We start from the raw sequence: 18,312 nt of genomic DNA, 5'->3' as shown, positions 1-18,312 counted from the left end.
TCTAAATGCTCTCATCAAAGATTTATTGGGTATCTGTTGTGTCCCAGACACTCTGAATAACACCAAGTATACAAGATGAATAATCTATAGTTCCTACTGGATTTTAAAGGATCTTTAGTTGAGAAGACAAACATAAAAAAAAGAGCTACCTTTTTTGAGCATTTAGATGCCAAGCTAAGTGATTTCCATTTATTCTCTTGCTTGGTCATCACAGGAGCCTCATGATAAAAGTACTATTATTTTTTTCCATATGCCAGTTAGGTATCTGAAGCTTAGATAAGCACGTAATTTACATAGGATCACAGTGACAGAACTACTGCTACTATAATTAGTAGGAATATACATATATGGTATTTACAATGCACCAAGAATTGTTCTAAGCACCTTACATAGATTAGCTTATTTACTCATCACCTTCGTTTAATCAATGAGGCAACAGCAGCAAAGAGATGTTAAATTCTCCAAAGTTACCCAACTACAAAGTGGTAGAGCCAGGATGCAAACCCTAGCATTATAATACCAGTTGTTCTTAATAACTCACAGACTCAATCTGACCATCCCAAACCCACACTCATAATCACTATGACACTGGAAAACAACGTATGGTGTCCCTGATTATGACAGTATGCCAATCTTCCTGGTCAGAAAACTGATGAAAGAAGAGGAGTTAAGGACAATGGTTTGTTTCAACAGGTTAAACTTCTTTCAGAATATTTTCTGGTCTCAATCTGCAAACTGTAGTTAGAAGCTATAAAATTAATCAGTGAAACAGGGCTCCATTAAAGTGCCATTACATGGCTCAGTTTGCCACCTGTTTTTCCTATTTATAACAAAGAAGTGAGTAAGTAATAGTCATTTACTGCATAAGAGTGCTTTCCAACTTTATGTAGGAAAAATAAAGCTCCATGAGAGAAAAATTAGGTCCATCTTTACTCATCATTTTGTTTAAAAAAACTGAGCACAGGGCTTTCCTGGTGGTGCAGTGGTTGAGAGTCCGTCTGCCGATGCAGGGGACACAGGTTCGTGCCCCGGTCCGGGAAGATCCCACATGCCGCAGAGCGGCTGGGCCCGTGAGCCATGGCCGCTGAGCCTGCGCATCCGGAGCCTGTGCTCCGCAACGGGAGAGGCCACAACAGTGAGAGGCCCGTGTACCACAAAAAAGAAAAAAAAAAATACTGAGCACAGTGATTGGCATGTAGTAGTCAGTCAATAAATTTTTATTGGATAAATGTTGAGGAAACATTTAGGAATAATCACTTAGGAGTATTTCCAGGGCTGGGACTAGGGAAAGGCAAGTGAGACACCCATTTGAGTGCAAAATTTAAGGGGCATCGAAAAACCTTTTGGAACCTTTTGCCTTAGGCTCCGAGATGGATCAGCATGGTACTGATACTGGTCCTATCTTTATATAAATATTTGATATTTTCTTCATATGGATTATTTTGCATTTATTTTGTTTCTGCCCTGATTACACGCATTCTGACTATGCACAAACTCAATAAAGGCAATATAAGGCAAGAGTATGAAGAAATGGCTCAGGCATGGATCCAATCTTCCTGAACTCACAGGGAAATAGATGATTTTATCTGTGTACCACTTTATAGTACAAAGTAGAAACTGATACGTCATAAGAAAATCATGCCTATATTTCTATAAGCTTTGAGGCAAAAGAGTTAGAGTTCTGACGTCCAGTTGGAATAGGAGATTTTTTTATATCTAAATCCTGATTAAACCGATTTCTTTTCTATAATAAATCTAGAAAAGGCTAAATGCCATCCCTACAAATAAAACCAATGAAACTTCTGATGTTGGAATATGGGGAACAGTTAATTTAAAGCCTTGTGCATGAGCCCCATCTTATAAAACTTGGGGTTGAATCTAGCTGTAATTTACTGAGATTTTCAAAAAATCTAACTGCAATCAACATTTTCTCAAGAATTAAGCAAGGGTGTTATACTGGTAAATTAAGCTAACCTGGGTTCCAAACTCAGTTCTACCTTTTGGCTGCATTGTCTTGGGCTCATCACTAAACCTCTCGACCCTTAGTCTTCTCCAATGTAAAATGAGAGGTAATAATATTTATTTCATGGGGATGTTATGAGAATTAAATGAAACAATTCATATAAAGTGCCTGGCACATGGTAGTTATTGAGGCAGCGCCCCCAAGGGTTTAATTAAAGCTTTGGCTCTCTGCCTCTCAGTGAACAAAAAACTTTGAGTGTCATAATTAATGGAGGAAGTCCAAAAAAACAGAATGTCAAAACCACGCGCAGGATACAGATGAATGAGCTGGCATCCTTTCCAAACTCCTAAGCTGGAGTCTTTTCCTCCTAAATTTAGACTTTGCTGACTATTCGAAAAGTGACACGAGGCTGCCATCTCGTGGCTGAATGAATGAAAGCCAAACTCTTTGTATTTCAGAACCAGAGCTATGAATCCTTCCAAAAGGTACCCCTATTTTTAAAAACACTCCCTCGCCACAAGACTTGATTGGCAGTAAAGTGCCAACTTCCTTAAGCATAGCAACAAAGCTACTGACACAAACCCCTTCTTTGAGTTCTCTCCAACTTGGTGCCCCACCTTCCAGCCAAGGTCTTGCTAGTCTTATCCCTATCCAGCCCGTCAAAACCTGCTGTCAGCCACGTACCACACTGGAAAGAATCTGACTCATTTGCCGTGCTATTTTATTTTTTAAAATTCCTAATGCAGGGTCACTCCATGGGAGATTTGCATTTTAGTTCTGATTTAGTTTGGATTTTGTTTTATTCTGCGTTTCATCTTATTCTGTTCAGTTAAGGACACAATTGCTTACGCAGTGTCTCTCACACCTTGGTGTACATCAGAATCACCCTGAGAGCTCTATAAATCACAGAATATTGGCCCCTACACTTTCTGGAAACATGGATTTCTAACGATTTCCCAGATGTTGTGATGTTGCTGGTCCGGGGACCACACTCTGGTCTCCAATTTCCACGACAGAATTTCATAACAGGATACAGCTGATGAGGGAGAGAATTTTTAAAGGAGCACCTCTGCAGACTGTTCCTGTGCTATCTCCTTTATTTCTGAAATCCATCCATCCTCTCCAACGCTGCTGCCATCTCTGTACTTGAGGTGACCACCACCTCTCTCCTCCATTCCTACAACAGCCTCGTTAGTTTTGTCCGTCTCCAACAGATTCTCCGTACATAGATTGAAGCAGTCAAAAGTATGTCACCATCAAGCCCCATCAAAAGCTTCCAATGGACCTTAGGACCCAATTCAAACATCTTTTAAGACTCTTTATAATCTAGCCCCTGCTTCATGTCCAGCCCACTTCTAGCCAATTCTGCACCTCACTCATTGTGCTCTTTCTAGCCCAATGGTTCTCAAAGTATGGTCCCCAGACCAGCAGCAGCAGCATTACCTGGGAGCTTGTTAGAAATGCAAATTTTCCAGCCTTCCCAGACCTACTGAATTAGAAACTCTTGGGAGTAAGGCCCAGCTACCTGTGCTTAACAAGCTTCCAGGTGATTTTGATGCAGCCGAAGTTTAAGAACCACTGCCTGGCCATCCTCAGCCATTTCTCAAGCATGCTACACCTTCCCTCTCATTGCCACCATTGTCACATGCCTCTCCCAGAACGCTCCAGCCCTACGCCTTCGCCATCATAACTCCTCGGTGCTCCTCAGGTCTCAGAATTCAGGTAGCTTCTTCCCAAATAATTTCCCTGCCCACCCATGTTGGTTCTGGGCTCATGTTAGGAACTTCACAGCATCCTGCACTTCATTCAGCACTCAAGCCATTACCATAATACAAGTTGAGTGTCCACATGTTCCAGTCCCAGTCTGGGTACCAACTGCTTTATTATATGTACACTGTATCTCAAATGCCAAGGGTAGGGCCTGGCTAAGAACAGCTATTCAGTGTTTGTTGAATGAATAAGCATCACATGAGTAAGCATCACATGAACAGTTGCCCTCTCCACTTGGCTCCATATCTAAGACATAAAACAGGTGAGTAGGGCTTCCCTGGTGGTGCAGTGGTTAAGAATCCACCTGCCAATGCAGGGGACACGGGTTCGAGCCCTGGTCCGGGAAGATCCCACATGCCACGGAGCAACCAAACTGAAGCCCATGTGACTAGAGCCCATGCTCTGCAATAAGAGAAGCCACCGCAATAAGCCTACGCACCACAACGAAGAGTAGCCCCTGCTCTCCGCAACCAGAGAAAAGCCTGCGTGCAGCAACGAAGACCCAACGCAGCCAAAAATAAATAAATAAAAATTTTTTAAAAACAGGTGAGTAAAATGTTTTCTAGTTCAGAGAAGGTATCGGGCCTTGGTAGGAGCTCACTGATTTCACAATGGATTGTGAGCCGCTCTGGTCTGAATAACATAATTGCTGTTGTAAGTCAGCCTTAGAATGACAAAGTGACATGAGCAATGCTTTAAGTTCAACAAGCACACTGAGGTCTTACAATATGTCAGGCACTGTGCTAGGAACGCCAAGTCTAAGGAGCTCCTAATCTCCCACGGGAAACAGGCACACAATTAGAATAGTGCCACAGAATCACAGAGCAGGGGGAAACGGTGTGGACTGATTAGGAAAGACTTGAGTGAGAAAAGTGAGTTAGGCTGCTGTAGTGAGTTCAGCAATAGTCCCCAAAGATATGCCCAAGTCCTAGTCCCCAGTGTCTGTGACTGTGATAGAATTTGGAAAAAGGGTCTTTGCAGATGTAATGAAGTTACAGATCTTGCAATCTTCCTGGATTTAGATTCAATGACTGGTGTCCATATAAAAGAGAGAAAAGGGAGATTTGAGAAGAGGAAAAATAAGGAGAAGCGCATGTGAAGATGGAGGCGGAGACCGGAGTGATAAGGCCAGGAAGGCCAAAGATTGCCAGCCACCCCCAGAGCTGGGAGACAGGTATGGAACTGAATCCCCGTCAGAGCCTCCAGAAGGAACCAATCCTGCCAACACCTTGATTTCGGACTTCTGGCCTCCAGAACTGTGAAAGAAAAAATTTCTGTTGTTTTAAGCCACCAAGTTTGTGATTTGTTATGGCAGCCTTAGGAAACCAATACAGCCTTGAAGGATGGGTTAAAAGTAAGCTGTTAGGGTTCCCTGGTGGCGCAGTGGTTGAGAGTTCGCCTGCCGATGCAGGGGACACGGGTTCATGTCCCGGTCCGGGAGGATCCCACGTGCCGCGGAACGGCTGGGCCCGTGAGCCATGGCCGCTGAGCCTGCGCGTCCGGAGCCTGTGCTCCACAACAGGAGAGGCCGCAGCGGTGAGAGGCCCATGTACCGCAAAAAAAAAAAAAAAGGTAAGCTGTTAGATAAAGAAAACAGAACAAAGGAAAGAAAGGAACAACGTATAAGCTCATGAGGGTATCATGTGTTCCAAGGACAGGAAGCAATCTGATGAGGGAACACCAAGCGAAATAAGTCAATTCGAAAGGTAGACGGCCGCCAGGTTGAGAGGGGCTGAGAACCTCATGCTGTGTTAGAAACTGGAGTCGTACTGAGAGGTATCTGGATATTGTTATGGCCATCAAACTCAGAAATAAGGGAATTATCTTAGCTATTATCCTTGTTCTTACCCAGATATAGAAAAGGAAAGGAACACTTTAGTACCAGCCAGAGCCTTGGACCCAATCTCCAGACAGAAATCTAATAATCAATTTGTACCATATGGAAGCTTTCCTTCGCCTAAGCCTCAGACCAAAACAGACTCAGAGACCAGCTCTCCCTCTGTCCCCTGCCCCCACCTCCAATGCTCTTTACCACCATGTTGCAGTAAAAGCAAACCGTTAAAAGGTAAACTGAGGCACATTAAAATTTTTTTTTCAAGAATTTACTTGAGCACACGTCCATTCAAATCAGGCAGCACCAAACCAGAAATTGTTAGGAGCACCTGACAGGAGCAGGGGGAGAGGTTTTTACAGAGAAGCCATAGAAGCAAAACAAGGAAATCATTACCTTGGCTGTAACTGAAGTGACTGCCTTATTTGGGAAAGCCTAGTTGCTGTTTGTGATTGGTTGTTCATAAGTTCCAACTTCTTGGATTCAAGTGCATTGACTTTGACTTAGGGTTTGGTTTGCTTTGTTTCCTTAAGCTGCCAAGGCATTAAAGTCACCCCAGTCTAATGGCCTTCTCATTTAATTACTTCAACAAAACCAAGCCTGCACTCTGCAGCATCACTGGAAATGAAGCCAGTGAGTCCCAGAAAGATCATGTTTACCCCTCAATGCCTGGCACTGAGGCCCCCTGAGCCATTGTTCTGGGACCAGCTTCAAAGTACAAGAGAGAGGACATGTGAGAATGACCACACCCACTCCCCCACATGTCACTGCCCTTCTCAAACTCCACATAGGTTGCCTGTTGTAAATTTTACACTTATAAAAATACATATATACAGGGACTTCCCTGGCAGTCCAATGGTTAAGACTCCATGCTTCCAATGCAGGGGGCACAGGTCTGATCCCTGGTCAGGGAACTAAGATCCCACATGCCACAGTGAGGCCACACACACAAAAGAAGTCCATCAATAGGAAATGGCAAATTTATGGCATATTAAAATATATATATATATATATGTGTGTGTGTGTGTGTGTGTGTGTGTGTGTATACATGCACATATACATATACATACATACACATATATACATATTTATAAAGCAAATGCAATTTGCATTAATAAAATTCTTTATTATTTCCTATTCATTGAAGGAACTTTTTTTCTTTTTACCTAACATCAGTCACTTCATAACTAGCATGTACTGTGGTATCTATACAGTTGAATTCTAGGCTTTTGAACATGTTCAGCTGTTAGTAAGATACTCTCTCCTTTGATAGATCCTGTAAACTAGTTAACTGTGAAATGTTGTTTGCTCATAGCATCTCTTCATAGGTAACTGTGCAAAATAAGCTATTTCAAATGAAAACAAGATAGACAACTATATTTTTCAGCCACAGAAGACGTCTTCAGTCTGCTTACTTTGAAATGCATGATTTGCCTCAGCCGAGGTTAATTTTACTTTGACAATGTTCTTAGCCTCCAGGCCAAACGCCCCCATCATCCTACCCTCAGAAATTCCACTCACACTACACCCAAGGTCCCAGAGCTTACCAGTCTGGGTTTGATCCATTTCCCAGACCAAGCTGTGTGGTATTCAGACACCCCTGATCCTCCTTCATCTGTGAGACCAGCCAGAACACACAAGCACTTGTTCAGCACAAGACCTCAGAGGCAAGAGAAGTGGGTCCTCTCTGGGCCAGTTTCTAAAGTTATAATGTAGAACCAAACTAAAATGGAGTCACTTATGTCAGGGACAAAATGGAGACAGTCAATGCAGGCACAGAAAGGGAAAAAAAACAACCTCACCTAACAGAAACTTACAACTCTTCTCAGAGATCAGCAGAGGACGCCACCTAATCCCCAAATGTCAAGTCTGTTCACACTATTTCTGGACTTCCTCATTCCCGTGACCCAGCTACCCTGATCCAAATAAGGAAGAAGGCCACTAGGCAACCAGTCAGCTGGAAAAGCCAAATAACTAGTGCCACATTTACCCCATAAAAATCCCTTAGTCTGTGAGCAACTCAGAACTCATTGCTCACGTAAGCCTTGAGTTTCCCAACTTCAGGTTGAAATCCTTACAATAAATTCATCTTCCTGCTTTTTTTATCCAGTACTCTGAGTTTGGTTTTGTTTGTTTGTTTGTTTGTTGCGGTACGTGGGCCTCTCACTGCTGTGGCCTCTCCCATTGCGGAGCACAGGCTCCGGACGCGCAGGCTCAGCGGCCATGGCTCACAGGCCCAGCCACTCCGCGGCATGTGGGATCTTCCCGGACCGGGGCACGAACCCATGTCCCCTGCATTGGCAGTCAGACTCTCAACCACTGCGCCACCAGGGAAGCCCCTCTGAGTTTGTTTTTTTGACAATAGCCTGGTGGCTGGTCCAATACAGGGGGAGACCATGGGGTTGCCCCATACTGGTCTATATCATCTAGATTCACCTTGCTCTTACTCCTCTTCCAATTGTGCCATTTAAATTTCTTTCATTTCTACTTCCTCATCACTATAATGTCCCCCTGAAGTTCGGAACATCTAGGGGCCAACATACTGAAACTGTCATAGCAATAAATAGTCTCCATAGTCTTTTCAGTAAAAAAAGATCAACTCTGTTTTAGGCCCCCAACAAGCCTTTGAAAACATCCTAGTTTCATATTAATTTATGTCAGGCCATAGTGAGTCAGTGGGACAATATTTCTAACATATATAGTATATGTGACACCTAATTCACTAACTCGAGTGTGTAAGAAATCTCACATTTATTTTTCTTTAACCCAATTCCATCATTATTTCCTTCTCTAGAGTTACATGGAAATCTGGGGAGCTTACAAGTATTGTACTTAAGAAATCAACAAAATTCATCTACTCTTCGGTCCACTGTGATTCCTGCCATTATCCTCATGTCTGATTTTGCAGGACCCCTTGAAGTGGGCGGTTCCACTGCCACCATGTCGATAGAGCACAAGGGACTTCCCTTAGCCAGTAGCCCCAGAATTCAGCTTCCTGGGCCCACCAAGGGCAGTTCCTTCTGAGGTTTTGCCACTCTCTAGATGGGGGCTAGGGCTGCAGCCAAGGTTCCATCACGTCATACTGTTGTTGTATCCTGTCCTCTTACCCTCTGGAAGTGGGGCAAGTGCTTCCTTAATCATGCAGCTAAAATCCCTCTCATGCAATCTAATGTCTGCCTTTGCTGGATCTCTGTGCTGCCCTAGAAGGAATGGGCAAAAATACCCACCTGCCTGCTACTTCTGTCTCTGTGAATTTTCTCCAGTGGATACTGCAGTCTCAGGTCTGATGTGTGTGCTCTCTGGTTATTTGCCTTTGTTTGGCCATCACACACCCCATGCCAGAAAACGAGATGATGAATCTCTAGAGTGAAAATCACTTCATTCTTTCATGTCAGTTTTTTATTATGATACTTCAAAGCCATGCAAAAGGATTGACAGCATTTTGGACTTCGTTTAAAGTGACAGTGTGGATACATGTGTTAACTGCCACTCCTTTCTGACACCCACTGAAAAAACAGTAAAAGAAATGAAAACAGTGTAATTCCAAAATACAAAGAGAATGGGAGTGGAGACAATGAAGAAGTTAACATGTTTCTGAAAGATGAGAAGTAATTAGCACAATGTTAACTGATTTACCAGAGCTGAGAAAGCAAAAACCAGGACTGCAGGAAAGAGCTTCCCCCTCCCACCGTTCCTGCCGCCAAAAAAAGAAAACCTACTCAGTCAAAAAAAGAAGGAGAAGAAGGGAAAGTGGAGGGGAGGGGAGAGAGAGAAGCACCACAGGAATTAAAGGCTCCAGGTATCTCAGAAGACAGAGCGAAATATTGGTGATCATTTGAAACTCTGTAAAAGGAGCAGTAAACCAGCCAGTTCCCCATCCCCACGTCACAGCCAGGTAATTGCTTCTCCCAGACCACCATGGACACTGCTGGGCTCATTCTCTAAAGACACTGAGGCAGAGAGATCTTGGGCTCTGGAACACGAGGCACTGAGAAGAGGGGGTGGGGCACCCTGCTGAAAACAAGTGGACTTCCCTACCTCACTCCCCAAACACTGTCAGCTGAACTTATTTTCTTTTAATTCTGCAGACAAACTATTAGAGGATCCCTTGGTGGAGAAAATGAATGCTCCCCAAGAAGCTCTATAGACAATAATTTTTGAAATAATTTTGTGAATATATATCCCAGTTGTCTTATCACTAATATAGCATTATCTAGACAGAATAGTCTCAAATAAGGAAGGTCATTATACCTAATCATCTAGACAGAATTGACATTTTGGACCCTATAATTCTTTGTTGTGGGATCTGTCCTGTACTTTATAGGATGTTTTAACAGCACCCCTGGACTCTAGCCAGTAAAAGGCATAGATCTTCCCCAGTGGTAACAATCACAAACATCTCCAGATGTAGGTAAATGTCCCCTAGAGGGCAAAATCACACCCAGATGAGAACCTCTGCCCTCCATTTTAAAAGTGTGGTTGTAAATGCAAGAAAAAGTAGTTAAAATGTTAAGGACTTTTATCTCTACTAAACAGAAGTGAGGGATGGGAAGAAGTGGGGCAGGGATTTGAGTCACATCGATAGATACGAAAATAGCTGTTACTATTAGTGCTAAGAAGACATAAGTGATAATTGCCAAATGATGAAGACAAATGATGTAAAAAACTTAAAAGAGAAAAAGCTATTTTTCTTTTGAGAATTGGGAATATCTTCATTGAAGAAGCTGTGTTTGAAAAACGATCTTAAACAATTGAGAAGGGAGGAGCTAAGAAGGTGGGAGACATTTCAGGCAGAGGAATTTATGTTTAGGTGAGATAGAATACAAAAGCCAGGGAGAACAGAATCAATGTTACTGGAGTAGTTATAGGGAAACAAGGGAAAGAGTTCAGTTTCTTCAGCTAGAGGCAGAGGGCTACACTGTTCGATGCAGTGCATGTTATGTCATGTCAAACTCTAATATTCCAGCAATTGCTGTAATCCTCAGATATTTTAAGAGGGGGATGTCAACCCAGTGTTTGGGATTAGGAGGTGTCTGTGGGGTGCTAGTCTTGTAGGGAGAATTCATATATTAATATCCAGGTTTTTAGGAAACTACCAAGAGGAAGAGTATTGATTTAGGATGTCCTCATTATCTGAGGATAAATAATAACAAGAAAATTACATTGACTTAAAAAGAGAATATCATTTCATAGCAAATAATGAGAAAATTTTTATAAGGATATTCATAATGAGAAGAGAAACCAAAGATTATGAAATAATTTTTTCACACATTTAAAAATTAGTTTACAATTAACTTCTAACACAACAAACAAAAACTGTATTAAGGGTAGACTTTGTTTTATTTTTGGCATGATTCTTTTGATAAAGTTTTCTAAGAGTAATAAGTCAGTCTTTCATATTCAATTTTCAGATTTTTTGTAAAATGTTCCAGAACTTCATCAGTTTTCCCAAGGGCCTCTCCTTATCCTTTGATATTCAAATCATTCCCTTCTGAATCATCTATCCTGTCATCATCCTTTTTACAAGGTTTGCAATTTCATTTTGTAATCTATTTGTGTCCTATTTACATTATATATTCTGCTTGACAAAGATGTTGACCTGATGGGTGGGCTAGACACAAGTGCTAATGAGTGAAAGAATCTTTGAGATGAGACTAATTTCATAAGTGTTTAGTTCATTAGTGAGTATGTTCATATTATAATCCACTACTGCAACTGTGGGGTAACTTTCATAAGCACTTGTTTAACAAGAACTCCCTGTACCTACCACAATAATCTTGAGCTTACATATGAAATAAAGGCTCTGTTGTCCAGGGAATGATAAAGGAGAGTTACTCAAATATTCTGGTTAACTGATAGCATTTGGGTTTCCTTAACTTTTAACCCACAATTCAAGGGAATAAATAGGGAGGGACAACACCACCAGTAACAGCATGTGACCAAGAGAATGAAGCAACGGTGTCTTTCTTCTCAAATCAGAATAATACTACCTGTAGCAATTCAATATTCACTTAATGCTTAATTCCTGTGAGTGTCAAAATTTGGTACCAGTAAGTAGACTGAAGTTTGCATAAAAATATCAATTATATCTATCTGTAGAACTGTTTAGCAAAGTGACAAACAATAAAATTTGGAGCCGTTCTCCCCCACCCCAGTCATGAGTAACCTTCTCAACAGGCACATACTGACCATGGAAATAATCAGACCTGGTTACACAAATGTAAATCACTTAGACTTTAAGTTCAAAATCAGCATGAATAAAGGCACTGACCATATTCTAGCAACACAGTGACTCTTTCTCCATAGAATTCTAAATGGCCTTCAAATCCAATGTCTTTTTTTCACCTTCCTTGATATATTACTTTGTTCAACATTCATCTTTCATACTGTCTAAACTTTACTAATTTTATAATTAGGTGGTTTCGGAGTTTTATAAAAGAACCCACACTGAAAACACCCTGACCATTTCGGATGGCAACATATTTCTGTACAAGTTTAAGTAGAATGATAAAAAAAAACTTATTAGAACATTCCCTTCAAATCCTGAGATTAGTGAGTTTGCAAAAATAAATTCTACTTTGCAAGACTTTCCATGGAAAGCTTGGCTCATTTAAGCCTTAGAAAAGTTCATGGTTCCCTTTCAGAACTGAAGAATATGTGATTGCCTACCTAATGTTATTGAAAGAGCTGCCTAAATATCTCTGCCAGAGGTGTGCTTTATTGCCTGAAATTCCCACTTTGACAATCATTTCTTTAGATTTTGACCTTGCCTTTTTAAAATTTGTGTATTACCACTGAGAGGTGCAGAGATTATATTTTTCAAAATAGCCACAGCCATATTTCCAGTTTTACATGCTCTTCCAGAACCTGGCAGCTCTCCATCAAGAAGTGGAACCTATTTTCCCTGTCCTTGAATTGGGCTAGGCTACCTGACCAATATAGAAGAGCAGAAGGAAAGAAGCACGACTTCTAAAACTAGCTCAGACAAGACAATATGGCTTCTGCCTGCTCTTAACTCTCTCTGTCTCTGTCTCTAAGTAATCACCCTTGGAACCCTGTCTCCATGCTGTGAGGAAGCCCAGCGGCCACATGAAAAGGTCACATGTAAGCATTCTGACCACAGAAGTCTCAGAGAGCATTAAGGACGCACGTCTGAGTGAGTGAGTGAGTGAGTGAGTGACCCTTCAGAGAATTCCAGCCACCAGACTCCAACCCACTCTAGACAACACTGGCTGAGTGTAGATTTGTTAGTAAGTAAATGACATCATTATTTTACATCACTTAGCTTGGAGAGGTTTTTATGTACCCATAGATAACCAATAGGAGTAACACATTAATATTGGTACAGGTTAACTTTTCAGAGTAGCTAGCCATTTTCTGTAGTAGATATAAAAACCGTGAGGGGGACTTCCCTGGTGGTATGGTGGTTGGGAGTCCGCCTGCCAATGCAGGGGACATGGGTTCTATCCCTGCTCTGGGAGGATCCCACGTGCTGTGGAATAACTGGGCCTGTGAGCCACAACTACTGAGCCTGCGCTCTATAGCCCGCGAGCCACAACTACTGAGCCCACGTGCCACAACTACTGGAGCCCTCACGCCTAGAGCCTGTGCTACGCAGCAAGAGAGGCCACTGCAGTGAGGGGCCCGCACACCACAGGGAAGAGTGGCTCCCGCATGCCACAGCTGGAGAGAGCCCATGCGCAGCAGTGAGGACCCAACGCAGCCATAAATAAGTAAATAAATAAATTTATGAAAACCATGCGGGATTACAACATGAAGAGAAAAAGGAAGAAGAGACATACTGCATCTAAGGCAAGATTCTTTTTCTGCTTATGTCGAGTAGGCTAAAACTATAAAACTCTTAGAAGAAAATACAAGGGGAAAGTTTCATGACATTATATTTAGCAATAATTTCTTGGATATGAAACCAAAAGCGTGGGCAACAAAATAAAAAATTGGACTGCATCAACATGAGAAACTATTGTGCATCAAAGCTCACTACTATCAGAGTGAAAAGGCAACCCACAGAAAGGGAGAAAATATTTGCAAATCATATATATGATAAAGGGTTAATATCCATAATATATAAAAAACACCCACAACTCAACGACAACAAAAAAAACCTGATTAAAAGATGGACAAAGGACTGGACATTTCGCCAAAGAAGATATATAAATAGTCAATAACAACATGAAAAGGCACAACATCCCTGTGAAATGGGTGTTATTGCCTTTACACAGAAGATGGAATGGATCCTCAGACAAGTTAATAATGTTCCCAAGGTCACACAGCTAGAGCTATCCTAAATCCAAAGAGGCGTTAAGCACTAGATTATACTCTACTAAGAAGAGCTTCTTGAGGTCCAGGATTATGGATGTACTTTGTTTCTGTATGCCCAGACCTAGGTCTTGGAAGACACCTAATAAACAACAGTTGAATTAAAAAAAGAATAAAAAGAACATGAAAAGATGCTTAATGTCACTAATCATTAGGGAAATGCAAGTCAAGACCACAGAAATACCACTTCTTACCCATTAGAATGGCTCTTATAAAAAAAAAAAAGACGAAAAGAAAATAGCAAGTATTGGCAAGTATGTGGAGAAATTAGAACTATTGTGTGCTATTGGTAAGAACGTAAAATAGTGCAACCATTATACAAAATAGTATGGCAATTCTTCAAAAAATTAAAAGCCGAGGGCTTCCCTGGTGGCACAGTGGTTGAGAGTCCGCCTGCCAATGCAGGAGACACGGGTTCGTGCCCTGGTCCGGGAGGATCCCACATGCTGCAGAGCAGCTGGGCCCCTGAGCCATGGCTGCTGAGCCTGCACATCCGGAGCCTGTGCTCTGCAATGGGAGAGGCCACAACAGTGAGAGGCCTGCGTACCGCAAAAAAAAAAAAGAAAAAGAAAAAAAAAAGTCGAATTACCAACAATCCCACTTCAATATAAACAAAAAGACTTGAAAGCAGAGTCTCAAAGAAATATTTATACACCAACGTTCATAGCAGCACTATTCACAAAAGCCAAAAGATAGAAACAACCCAAATACCTACTGACATATAAGTAGATAAAGAAATATGGTATATACATACAAAGGACTACTACTTACTCTTATAAAGGAAAGAAATTCTGACACATGCTACAACATGAATGATCCTTGAGGACATTATGCTAAGCGAAAGAAGCCAGTCACAAAAAGACAAATGCTGTATGGTTCCATTTACATGAAACACTTAGAATGGTCAAATTCATAGCCAAAAAGTAGTATGGCAGTTGCCAGGAGCTGCGGAAAAAGGTACGGGGAGTTATTGCTGGGTACAGAGTTTCAGTTTGGGAAGATGAAAAAGTTCTGGAGCTGGATGGTGGTGATGGTTACACAACAATGTAAATGTACTTAATGCCACTGAACTGTACACTTAAAAATGGTTAAAATGTAAATTTTATCTTACCTATATACTACCACAATAAAAAAAATTGGGCAAAGGCTTTGAACATTTTTCCAAAGAAGATATTAAAATGACCAATAAGCAAATGAAAAGATGCTCAACATCGTTAGTTAATAGGTAAAAGCAAATCAAAACTATGAAATACTTACTAGGATGGCAATCATCAAAACAACAGATAATAACAAGTGTTGACAAGGATGTGGAGAAATTGGAACCCTTACCTATTGCTGGTGGGAATGTACAGTGGTGTGGCTACTTTAGAAAATAGTTTGGCAGTTACTCAGAATGTTAAATATAGAGCTACCATATGACCATCAATTCCACTGCTAGGTAAATACCCAACAGAAATGAAAGTATATGTACATACAAAAACATACAAAAAGTATATGTCCATGTGCATGAATGCAGCATTATTCATAATTGCCAAAAATAGAAACAACCCTGTTAGGTGTCCCCTTAAAATTCATATGCTGAAGCCCTAACGCTCAATGTGATGGGATTTGGAGGTGGGAGTCTCTGGGAGGTAATCAGGTTTGCATGATGCCATGAGAGTGGGGCCCACTTAATGGGATTAGAGAGTTCTCTCTCTACTTCCCCTGCCACCCCACTATTGAGGATACAGCCAGAAGGTAGCTATATGCACACCAGGAACCAAGTCTGCCAGCACCTTAATCTCGGATTTCTCAGTCTCCAGAACTATGAGAAATAAATATCCGTTGTTTAAGCCATCCAGTCAATGGTATTTTGTTATAGCAGCCTGAGCTGACTAAGACAAATCCAAATGCCCATAAACTGTAGAAAAGATATACAGAATTTGGTATATTCATACAATGGAATATTATTTAAAAGGAATGAAATGCTGATACATGCCACAACATGGAAGAACCTAGAAAACATTATGCTAAGTGAAAGAAGCCAATTGCAAAGGACCACATATCCTAAGATTCCATTTATATGAAATGTCCAGAATAGGCAAATATATAGAGACAGAATGTAAATTATCGATGGCCTAGAGCTGGGGAATTGAGAGAAGAGAATGAAGAATTGACTGCTAATGAATATGGTGTTTCTTTGGGGGTGAAATGTTCTAAACATAGATTGTGGTGATGGTTGCACAACTCTATGAATATAATAAAATCCACTGAATTGTACACTTGGGGTGAAATGTATGTGAATTAAAATCTTGATAAAAATATTCAAAAAGCTTTAAAAATCACTTTGAGAGAAGAAATGATATATATGGTCACTTATGGAAGGCACATACATGTGAGAAGGAATTATATATTCAAAAACAAACACTTATGTCCATAGATTCATTAAATTCCTTTTAGTAATGATCTCAAATTAGAGGTAGGAAAAGGGTAGCAGGTGTGCCTTTTGTGTGGATATCTTTCTGTAGAGTATTGGTATGATGACCTCTCCTTGGAAGAAAGGGGATTATAGTCATACTGGCTATGAAAACACCTTTTGCTTGAAATGTACAATGAATCAGAGATAAGTCTGTATGAAACATCTTTTTTTTTCAATATATAATGAATCAAGAGTAAATGTGTAAGTGTAATAAAATGTCTGATTAGAAAGATGTTTTGAGTCCTCAAATATTACCAAATTCTGTTACTCAACATTATACAAATTTTTTGAGCCTCGTGGGATGATGGACTGTGGGTGGGAGAGGCCAGAAGAACTGAGACTCTGTGTTCCACAGAGGACATTTCATTTGTATCGGTACTGACAAGATGTCCCTATTCATTCCCCTGTTTTAAAAAAATGAAAACTTGGAACCACAATAATAATTAATTCACAGCCCAAGAGAGGTTCTTAACATCACATTCCTCACAAGCAATTTCATAATAGGCTCTTTCCTTTTTCAGGTTCTTATTATTGTTAAGGGGTTTGTGCGTTAGGGAGTATTTGAATAAGCTAGCCCTTAATTTCTCAAGATAGTCCAAAAGTTATTGTGAAATAACCATCTAAAAATTAACAATAGTGAAGTCTAAGACAGAGTTTAGTTGAATAGAGGAAAGTACAATGAAGCAATGAAATTGTGAAATTCAGGATAAAATAGCATTCTTTAGTCCATGAACTTAAAATCATTTTCATAAACACATGCCATCAAAAAAAAGCATTTCTGGGGCTTCCCTGGTGGCGCAGTGGTTGAGAGTCCGCCTGCCGATGCAGGGGACACGGGTTCATGCCCCGGTCCGGGAAGATCCCACATGCCGCGGAGCGGCTGGTCCCGTGAGCCATGGCCGCTGAGCCTGCGCGTCCGGAGCCTGTGCTCCGCAACGGGAGAGGCCACAACAGTGAGAGGCCCGCGTACCGCAAAAAAAAAAAAAAAAAAAAAAGCATTTCTGGAGAAGTAATTCCAGAAGGGAATGTGGGGTGTTCAATGGGGAAAAATAGGAGGATGAAAAGTCCTGCCAAGTGACCCTGAATAAAATCATTTAACCTCTCTGGCCTTTCTGTTCTCCCCAAGAAAATATGGATCACAATCTATTATGGACTGAATTGTGTCCCCCCAAATTCATATCTGACTATATTTGGAAATAGGGCCTGTAAAGGGATAATTAAAGTTAAATGAAGCCACAAAGGTGGGTCCCTAAGCCGATATGACTATTGTCCTTATAAGAAGAGAAAGAGACACCAGGAAGATGCAGATACACAGAAAAGTCCACGTGATGACACAGCGAGGAGGTGGCCACATGCAAGCCAAGGCAAGGTCTTAGGAGAACCCTAACCTACCATCTCATCGATCTTGGACTTCAGACTCCAGACTGTGAGAAAACAAATTTCTGTTGTTTAAGGCAGCCAGTCTGTGGTATTTTGTGATGGCAGCCCTAGCAAACTAACAATCCATGCCCTGAAAATCTGGCAAGGATTTTCGGGAGTTTGAGAAAATATATGTGAAAATCCTTGGTAAACTATGAAGTTTACTAAAAATAGAAGATTTTTATCTTGATGGGAATCATCATACACTTTCATATGTAAAGGAGAGTCCACTTAAGGAAAATGCTTCACAGAAGGAAGACTAAGGAAAAACCTAAAACATTGGTTTATGTTTGTTAGTTGATTTGTTCTAGCAACTCCTCCCAGTTTATGAGGTCTTATATCTGGCATAGTAGGAGATGAATTCCCACTTTAAAGTGAAAACAACTGGAAGACTAACTTATTATTGTAAGTAAAAAAGAGCAAAGACCTTGATAACATTTCTTCGTTTAAATATACTTAGTAATTGACGTCAGCAGTATCGTGGGTTGCAATTTATTTATCTCACAGAAGTTTACTTATTTCTGCAGATAATAA

The sequence above is a fragment of the Neophocaena asiaeorientalis genome, unplaced genomic scaffold, assembly GCF_003031525.2.
Source record: "Neophocaena asiaeorientalis asiaeorientalis breed wild unplaced genomic scaffold, Neophocaena_asiaeorientalis_V1.1 scaffold268, whole genome shotgun sequence".
Taxonomy (NCBI): domain Eukaryota; kingdom Metazoa; phylum Chordata; class Mammalia; order Artiodactyla; family Phocoenidae; genus Neophocaena; species Neophocaena asiaeorientalis.
The sequence above is the reverse complement of the archived record's forward strand: the minus strand, read 5'-3'. Positions refer to the sequence as shown.